Below are 10,471 nucleotides of genomic sequence, written 5' to 3'. Positions count from 1 at the left end.
GCGTTCTTTCTTGTTTCTATTCCTAGTTAGATTAACTCTTCTGTGCTGTTGGGAGATGGCCCTCAAGAAGGCCTGAATTTAGAAGGGTCCCACATACAGTGTCTGAACACGACTAAGATTTATGTGCACCAACACCGTCTGGAGGCCAATGACGTAAAAAAAAAAAAAAAAAAATTCTGTAAATCTTATTCACTTATGATTACACCTTGAGTCGGAGAACTTTACAGCACAACAATGTATTTTTTGCAGGATCTGCTTAAAGCAGACATGGTGACAGATATTGAACTGTAGTACAGGGGTGGATGGATGGGTTATAGTCTATCTGCTATAATCCTCTCTCTCTCTCTCTCTCTCTCTCTCTCTCTCTATATATATATATATATATATATAAGTAACTGGTAGAATTGTATCTCCACCAACATTTATGTTTAATTCATCATTAAAAACAGGTAAGTTCCCAGATAAAATGAAAATAGACGAAGGAATCCCATTACATAAAGCTGGTCACAAACATAATTTCACCAATTAAAGACTTTACTTTTACAGTTCATAGATAATTGCAGATATTCAGTTCATACAAGACATAAAAATAAATGATTTCTTTAATCTTCTTTTAATCTTTCTCATAAATAATGTTATTTAATTTTTATGAAGAAAAGTATCGTCTCAAGTTCAGCTTCTGTCTAGATGATGCATATGATGCTAAAAAATAAACTCTCCTTCAGTCTTTGCCACTGGTTGAAAATGTACTTATTTATGGTATATTTATGGTATATGGTATTATATATCTTAATCTGTGTTGTACGCCGTCGATCTTCTCACTTACAATTAACCGAATAACTAATTTCTGCCTAATTAGCTACAAGACTTGTTATTAAAAGTACATTATTCATACTCTGAAACACAGATTTACGTCGTTAGATATGTATGAGCTACGGGGTAAAAGAAAGGAAGTTGGTCAAAGTTGACGACAAGATGAATGTAGCGTTTGATCAGAAAGTCCTGGAAGGAATTTTACCCTCATTAGCCCAGAAGCGGTGCATGGAAAGCGCCGTCATCATGACAACGATCAAAAACACAAGGTTGTTTTGACCCGTTACCGCCTACAGCAAAGAAAACTGAAGTTTCTGACCTCACTATCATTGAGATCTCAGAAATTCAGTTCATACAAGAGAGTCCAAGAATTTTCTGGAGCATAAAGTTGTTTTTTTCACCTTTAAACATGGCATCTTTATAATCTAAGAAAATGAAGTGTCAAAACTGCCGCCAGTGACTTAAAGCTGCCATGGATGTTAATTGGAGTAATAAACGGAAATCAAAACTAGGTTATGTAAGCTTTTTAACAGGGTCATCCAGATAGTTTCTGTTATTATGATTTGAAAGGACAAACAAAATTATTTCATAATTAAAGACTTCACCCAAACAGTAATTATGAGTGACAAAAAATAATAAAAAATTACAGCAGTGCTTTCATTAAGACATAGAGGCTCGGAACAGCTTGTATTTGATTCAAGCTGGATAAATATTCTGAGCATAGATCCATGTAGGTATTTTTGTTTCATCCATCACACAGGCCCCCTGTGAACAAGCCTTTCTTGAGCCTATGGTAGATCCAGGCTGCAACACAACAAGTGCTGCATATAAACGCAGCAATATTCCCAAGCCTTTCACTGGTTCCGAAACTCGAATATATTTTTTTCTGCCTTTATCTTTAGGTCACCGCTGGCCTTTGAAGGCCATATGCTGCTTTGCTCGGTTGCTTTGTGGAGTGAAATACATCACTACCACTTTTCAGAAATGATACGCATTTATTCCTGCTGGTCACTTCTGACCTTATATTCCTGGTGTCCTCAGATGAACTAGACTGCATGAATACATCCAGGCCATCCAATTGAAAAAGTGGATTTTATGAAAAAGATGTAAAAAAGGAAAAGTGAGCAAGTCACTTTTCAATTAACTGGCTCAAAGTTTCCTTTGATGGCAGCTCATTGTTTGAACATCTGGCATCCTGGAGGTGCAGAATAATTTAAGTAAGAATAATTAAGTTTCCAGTGTATTGAGCTGTATGTTTTGCACTGCTGTTTTAATTTCACTATCAGATCTCGCCTGTGTGAAGTTGTGAAGCTCACATTAATGTTTGTCCTTCAGTAAAATCTATTCCTTGAGCTGTACGGTGGGGAAAACAAGGATTTGATACAGTTCCGATTTTACTGTTTGAAATCTTTGATTTTTATCGTAGGTACTCTTCAACTGGGAATGACAGTCTAAAACAAAGAAACGAGGAAAAATACATTGTATGAATTCTAAGTAATTAATTTGCAATTTGATAATTCTTGCACAGGGAGACCATTATAAATCAGATTTACAGATAAATTGCCTAATAAACCCAGTCTAATGTACAAATGCCTTTTAAAGTACATTGGGATTGCCCACTTTTCTTATGTTAAGGGGAGGGAGGCTGTGTTGATGAATTCATAATAGCTTTATGGCTTACTTAAAAGTTACTGATCCTAGAAGGAAGAATTAAGAACTAACTTTATTAATTCACCGAACCCAAACAATGTGTTTACCCTCAAACAGAATGTTGTTTGTTAGCACAGTTTTACACATTGAAATAGCAAATAAGGATTTAGAAATCATATAGTCGAGCATTTTTGAGAGCCTAAGAGAACAATGTCCTTCTAAGAAATGTGTTACTTTGTTCAGATAGTCAGGCTTGGTGTCACAAACTTAAATAAATCCCCCTTGAACTATAACAAAACACCAGAATTGCATACATAAAGGGGCAGCTTTTCCAACAAAAACTTTCAACCACATGCCTTCCGTCTTAGTCGTCTGATGTGACTTAACTTTTGTTTCAGATGAAGAAAGGCGCCTTTTTCAAAGCCTTTTGTATTTTGTTTTTATCGTATTGCCTTGAACCTATTCTCAGTTTTGCTTCTTTATAAAGCCATCAAAACCTAATAACTTCAGACTGGAGAACTACGGAAACTCTGAGGCTAGTACTCTCACAGATGAAACACTGTTGCAGGGTCTTAGATGGAGCAGACAAAGCCCAGTCATCTGACATCTTTAGTGAGGTAAAGAGTGAGTCTCTTCACCAGAAGGAGCCTGGCTCAGGGGACCAGGAGGCTGAGGGGACACCAAAAAATTAAGGTTCAAAATCATTTCACTTAGTTAAAATGTATTAAGTCTGTTAATAGATTTAAGCAATACAAAAGTAACAAATGTGCTTCAGAAAAAGGTGAATCTCTTCCACTCTCCCACATGGTGTCCCATTCTCCCACCTTCCAGCTGTCTGTTTGATTTGGACTTAATCTCAAGTTTGCCAGAAAAAAAAAGAAGAGAAGACAGGATGATGCTCACACTTTCTTTCTCTCCCTCCTGTTCATCTTTCCTCCTACTCTGTGCTGTTTGTGGGCTGTTTAGGCGTACACAGAGGAGCTGGTGCATCAGACAGAACCAGCTAGGAGGGGCAGAAACAGGAAGAAACTCAGAAATTATTTTTACTGTTGTAGACAGAAACATAGCAAAGCATCACTTGCATTCACATTTAAAGCAACACTAAGCAAATAAATGAAGTTATATCAGACTTATACGGTGCTTTTCTGGATTCCTTGCAATATAATCAGTTAGTCCTACTCACCCACACACTGATAATAGAAAGCTACTGGTTTGTATCTACTGACCACCATCAGAAAGCAACGACTGAAATGGACAGAAATGGACGGGGAAGATGAACTCCTTCCTCCATCGATACCATTTCATTTTTTTTAAATATTTTTTTTAAAACAGGTTTAAAAAAGACAATAATTACAAAAGCAACAACATGTTGTATCCACAAAATTGTGCGCTAGATTGTGGGCATGTGTGTTTGTGTTCCTTCTGCCTTCCTCCTCCATAAGGCGTGAGCGGCTGGAGGAGCCTCCAGCTAGCGCTCATCAGCCACAATCAAGGAGCAGAATTTAGAGGAGCAAGTTTCCTGGGGCAGACACCAGATGGTCAGCTTACTGCTTGTGTTAAACTGGCTTGCTCATTAATTGTCACTAAAAAAGAAAACTATTTACTCTGCAGTTACCTCCTGTGACCTTTGTGCCTCCTAGTTCCATCCTGAATGAAAGATTTACTTCTGCTTCCCTGGATCCTACTTCCATGTTGCCTCTGCTGTCCTACTGCTCCTATAAAGCCTTGGCTCCTTCACCAAACATTCACCTGCCTGTCCTCTGTCCGATGCTCCATCATCAGCAGAACTGTACGCCCTCTCCCAGCCAAACCCATCCTCAACCTCTATGCAGAAATACCTTCCCTCCTGGTTATTGTACCTAGCTAAAAGGAAAAAAAAAAGTAAGGATTTCCCGTCTACTCCCTCCGTACAAGATATTGTTCATTCTCCGCCTGCACTCAGTAATCACTCACCTGTCTTCCAATGTGGACCCAGATCGAACATCTTCCTTCCTTTGCCACTAATCTCCAGACTTCATCTTTATCCTGTTTTAAATGAACCATTTACTCACTGTTTCGGTGTCTGTAATTGTTCCTCACACCGGAGTTTATTTTCCACAAAAAGACACAAATACATGAGAAATGATCTAATGTCCAGCCCATTTACGTCTGTCCTGCTTGTGTGTTTTTTGGGGTTGCGTCAAACAAATACATGAAAAAGCAGCACAGAAATAACTCTTAATCTAGTATTACTTTATAGGGTGACTCCTGTAAAGTAATTCTAGATGTAATTCTAGACTAGATCCACAATACTAGATCCACTCCCGATTGTTATATTTAAATAAACTTCAGTTGTTTCCTTAATTTAATCCCACTTCAAATTGATTGTTGTGTGAGCCTTAATTAAGAAAAATGAACTGAAAAATAGTGAACTGTTGGTCATTCCACAAAACAGTTTGCGCTTGGAGCAAACAAATAACTAACAACTGTCCTGTCTAGAGCCTCGGTGATATCTCTTTCCCTTCATTATATTTTGGATCCCAAAAATTATTTATTGATTTGGACATAATTGAGAAAACAGTGAAAGAAACTCCAAGTTCTGCCTGTACAGACAAACAAATCCCCGTGACGATGCACATGTATCTCTGGCTCAGTCATCTACACATGTCATGCAAATGTGCTTGGTGTAATTTCCATGCCCTCTGAGGCAAGATTGTGCCCAAAACACCTCATTAAATAGTGGAAAACAAAAAGAACCTCATGGAAGTGAGAAAACATATCAAGACATGTTTAGTTCATGAAGGTTGTGATTTAGAGGATCACAAGATTGCAATTTTTCCATTTTGGTTCATACTGACTGCCACCCTAGATTTTCAACATTTTACTCTGTTTAATTCTGTTTTGATGCTACATAGCAACAAATTTGCATATGTGTAATTAAGGGATGTTTTATGTTTACAATTCTTTTTTAATCAAAGATGAAGAATAAAATTGTCTTCAGTCCTCTTGCACTGCAAATCTTGTTGGCGTTCTTCCTCCTATCAAAACATGTCTTCTCTAAGTTAGAAAGTTAAAAGTTTCTATAGGCAAATATGAATGCATAACTTTTGAAAAGGATTATACTATTATAAGTATTGCATCCAACCAACCCTTTGCAATTGCAAGACTTCCCACGCCGTTATTGGGAGTTGCATGACCACAGTGTTGGGAGCAAAGTTTTGAAACTTCATATTCTTGATATTCTTGAGCCTGAAAATTAAAACTTCTAATACAAACCTTTTAGTACATTAGAAGAGGCTGCAATTCTATCTTCTAGCCAAACCTTTGATTTATTTTGCTTTCTGAATGCAAAAACTTACTTTCCCTGGAAATACTTGTGCTAGTTTTGTGAATTACAAAATACTTTTGGGAAACAGGCAAAAAGGTCTTTAGGTTTACAAAAAACAAAACAAAACACAATCACGGTTGTTTTATTTCTCTATTAAAATTTGTATCAATCTAGTAAATGATAATGTGCTTTACTCTGTTTAATTTAATAGTGGTATTTGTCCGTCTTAGTTGTTATGCATTATTACTGTCTATTTTACCTCAGCTGGTTCGTTTGTGTGTGTTAGATAAAGGTCAAAATCTCATTTTCTTTCTCCCTGACAGGTTGAAAAAAAAAAAAGGATTTTGTCATCACTAACTTTTTGCAGCCCTTTAACCTAGAAAAACCTACAATCCAGATCTGTACCTCTGAACAAAAAGTTTCTGACAGCAGATATCAGCGTCTTCTTGATGATATTCATCTACACATTACTGCTCCCAAGTGCCCATCTGGCTAGAGTAGAAAGTTGTAGAGGCTTTTGACTTGCAAATCAACAGTCCGATTTAATTAAACAGCACATACTCATCAATAAGTAAATGTCTTAGATTGTGGTGACCCGATGGGTAAGGCTGCAACCTCCTTACCACTGGGACTGGGTTGAACTTTGAGGTTAGCTCCTTAATGTTTCATTTGTGCAGCCAGTGTACAGCCAGCATCATCCCGAGTGATCTTTTTAGAGTTCAAAGTGCTTCCGTCTAGACAGACATCTTCACACATTATGCATAAAAGGAAACTCTTCAGTTCTTCTCTGCCGTCCTAATATGAGGCTGTCATTTTAGAGAGCCCAGCGTGTTTAAAATATAAAACTTCTCGGACGTTACGAAATGAAAATTTCCCATTTGGGATTAAATGTTTATAGGTTTGACTTTTTCATGTATTCATTTATGTACTTTACCTCCTACATCTGTGAAATAGAGGCTTGGAATATTTCGCTGTGTAGTGAAAAATGTAGGAGTTTCACTTTTAAAATTGAGCAGTGAAATAATTTTAACTTTTTTGTGACATTTAATATTTTTTTACCTGTGCATTCTACTCATGCAGAAATCATGTTGTACAGATACTCATGTCATGTTATGAGCAACAGACTGACAAAAAAAACCCCCAAGGTTTATGGAGCATATTTGTAACTTACATTACTTTGGGTGTTATGCTAACTTCATTATTCTTACTTAAAGATCAGCTCAATGTGTGACACCAAAGAAGATTTTGCCCTGTCAGAGGGATATTAAACGCTGTTTATGACCAAAATGTAAATTAGGGAAATATAAGTGTGCAGAACACAAATCGCTAGTTAAATTTTTTTTTAAATTATTTAAGGAAATTATTTGTATTTCAATACTCAGATAAACACTGTAATCAATGTTGTCAGTTTTATTATGTAGTAAATAAATGCTATGCATTAGGGGTCAAATATTTGCGGTGCTCATCAAAACACAACTGGCAAAACAGAAGCACGTCAAGGTTTCCATGCTGTGAGGAAAAGCATTGACATTTTAGTCTGAAAAAAGTATATTTACTGAAAAATGTTTTTGACTTTGTTTAAAAATTGCTTGCCCATCCAACCACGCATCCATTCATCATGAATCCTTAATAACCGCAACCTTGAATAAAGAAACGATGGGATTTTGTTATGAAAAACATCCAGGAAACCTTACATATGCGCATAATGTTAATCACGATCCTACTTTAAACAGCACATTTTTAATCAGCTTTTCACAAACCTCAAAAATGATCTAAATATTTTATCTCTAAATATCCTAATGCAGTCTGACACCCACATTATGTGAATCATTATCATTTATCTCATTCAGTTTGATTGAACATTACCATAGCAATCAGTTAGCAGCTGCAGCCTAAACACCTGCATCTGTTAACATACTCAGCATTTATTGTCCAAATACGACACAAACAACCAAAAAAAGAGAAGAAATGGGGAAGTTTTGAGAAACAAGTCTGGAAGTCTAAATGTTACGTTACTCATCTCATATTTGATCTGGAATAAAGCAGCAGTAATGAAAAGTGTCTATGAAAAGCAGGCATGTCTGACTGTTTTTGCCACACATAAATTTCATAAAGAAAATAAAAACTAGAGGATATTGAGAGTGTATTTCATATGTATAACATATCATATTTTACGGTTATTAATCCTTATAAGATGGCACTGAAATGAAAAGTACGAGTAGGTGGAATTTCCCCTGGGGAAAAGACAACAGACTGTAGCATGGCTTTCAGATTTTCTTAGATTTAAAAGAACATCTTGTTTGCACGGATGGTTCTGTTATATTCTAGATGATTCATTCACAAACTGTGTCCCAAATGCAAACTTTTATCTTGTTTTCACGTCTGAAAAGAATCATTTGCTCTCAACTGAGCTTGTCTGATACAAAAAGGAATTGTAAAAACAAGAATGTGAAATAAAAATGTAAACAGAAAAAGAAAAGTCTTCTTACCCATTGTTTAATGTCTTACATTTCCCTTTATGGAAATGTTGCTTCAAAAATTTGGATGGAAGATGAGTAAAATATTCTTGATATCTTTGATGACGAAATGAGGTGAGATACATTTACCCCTCAATAAAAATATGTTATAAATGTATCTGACAGAAATAAATAATGCTCCACTGCATGCGTCAGCAGTAAAACAATTGATGATGAGTATATCTTATTTTGTTGCTCAAACCTCTTTTCCCTTTCTTTGCCCTTGGCAAATGTTGCACCATGGCCAAATTATAATTAAATTTCCTGTAGCCTGATTACGTAGAAATTAGAAGATATCGCGGGAATAATTAGTATAATTTTTAATTAAGGAGAATTAATAACGAGCTGATTAATATATAAATGAAGCTAAGGATTGGACTTCAGTTTTGCCAGAGGATTTTGATTTCACACACCGAATAAAACCCCAAGACACAGAACCTTTAAGTGATCATGGAGGGTTATAAACTGGAGAACTTTCATTTTCATTGATTAAATTTTTGGTTGTAAAATGTTTGCAAATTAGTTTCTGCCGGAGGTCATTTGTATTGCTGGATGGGAAAAAGCAACTTGAAGCATTATTGGGTATCAAATGATTTAAACATTAGAGAAAAATTCTCAGTTTTACTGCAACAGCATGTTCTTGTTCTTTCCATGTTTGATTTGAATATTTCAGATGTAGACACATTTTCTGGCAATGCTTTGGAGCATTCTTCCACAGAAAAATCCACAAACGCAAGAACCATAAATACTAAACCACGAATACCGTTTGCTTTTCCACCAACTGCAGAGCCAAGTGAGTGCCGTCAATATAAACGTCTCGTTCGTTAATCATTTCATTATCTTCCTGTTCCATTTGCAAATTATGAATGGTTGTAGTGTATGGAGACAAATTAACCATATCCATATTATTTTTACCTGCATTCCTGCAATACAGCTGGTCTGAAATCACCACCTTAGACTATTAAGTAATCAGCTGATCTCTTTTCTACAAAAAGCAGCTGGAAACAGGAATAAAGCACCGCTTTCAGAGTAAAAGGTTTATTAATACCAACCGGATATTAAGGGAAAAACTGTTAAATAACTGAGTCAGAAATGCTATTTATGGATTCAGGGGATATTCATCAGCTGTAAGCGGTGCATTGACCTATTTTAACTGTGTGGCGTGTGATTTTAAAATAAACAGCGGGAAGATAAATCAGCCTCAGTTTTCCTGCTTTTTTTGTTTGTTTAGTTTTGTTCCCCAGGTGTTCTGTCTTGGCATTTCAGGTATGACATATGGAGACGTTGGCTGCCTGCATGTGCCAGGGCAGTTTTTCTCAAGCTGGTTTTCTTATTGTGTGACCGACTTAATAAATCAAGTTTGTATTTGGCAACAAAGTCGACAGGCCACACTGACGTGACTTTAAACCATCTGGTTTAATTATGTCTGGATGCCTGGGTTAATCTGATTCTTATTCAACATTCTATTGTAGAATTGCTGCGTTTTCAATGTTTCTTTCATTTAGAGAGAAGACGACGTTGTTAGAAACTGTTAAATTTTCAGAAAGTGAGAGGAACCAAAAAAAAAAAAGGGTAAACCATAACCAACATCAAAAATGGCATGTTAATTGGACTTTCCCCACATGCAGCCATTTTAAATCAAACATTTACATATAAATTAGTCTGAACCCAGCATTTCTTAAGATTTTATTGATTACACATATTATTAGCCACTAGGACATGTTTTTTCAAGCACCGTCAGCAGTAATGTCTGTTCACAGTGGTTTTAACGCAGTTCTGATGCTTTCTATAATTGCTTTCCTCAATCTTTCAGTTAAATTGTGCAATCTCCCTTCAGAGTTTCTATAATAAGGTAATATAGAATATGATAAAAAAAATTCTCCGTTTTGGTTAAATGGCTAATTTTTCAGAAAACAAGTCACTCAGACTGCACAGCTGTGCAATCTGTGTTGAGGAAATGTGTCTGTGTTTTGTTCCATACACCCATTTAGTGTACTGCTGCTCAGATAATGACAATGCCGGACTCATGCATTCATCTACTATTTTAAAACCTAAGATTTATAAACAATTACTGAGGCTGAGGTTTTTGGCTGGTTTTTGACATTTGAGTGATGTCCCAACTTAGTAACTTTGTTCTAAATTATTAGTTTTATTAATAATTATTCTAAACAATTATTGCAGTTAT

At 36.0% G+C, this 10,471-nt stretch overlaps 1 long non-coding RNA gene across 1 annotated transcript; it reads right to left on the bottom strand.

Moving 5' to 3' along the window:
* Positions 1-3,014: 3,014 nt before the first annotated feature.
* Positions 3,015-4,497, bottom strand: LOC107838538 (uncharacterized). The gene is made up of 3 exons (XR_001664624.1): positions 4,417-4,497; positions 4,213-4,326; positions 3,015-3,132 (listed from the first exon to the last, which is right to left on the bottom strand). It is a non-coding gene; the product is annotated as an uncharacterized LOC107838538 (long non-coding RNA).
* Positions 4,498-10,471: the final 5,974 nt, after the last annotated feature.

This window comes from Poecilia formosa, unplaced genomic scaffold, assembly GCF_000485575.1.
Source record: "Poecilia formosa unplaced genomic scaffold, Poecilia_formosa-5.1.2 Scaffold274, whole genome shotgun sequence".
NCBI lineage: Eukaryota > Metazoa > Chordata > Actinopteri > Cyprinodontiformes > Poeciliidae > Poecilia > Poecilia formosa.
The sequence above is the reverse complement of the archived record's forward strand: the minus strand, read 5'-3'. Positions and strand labels throughout refer to the sequence as shown.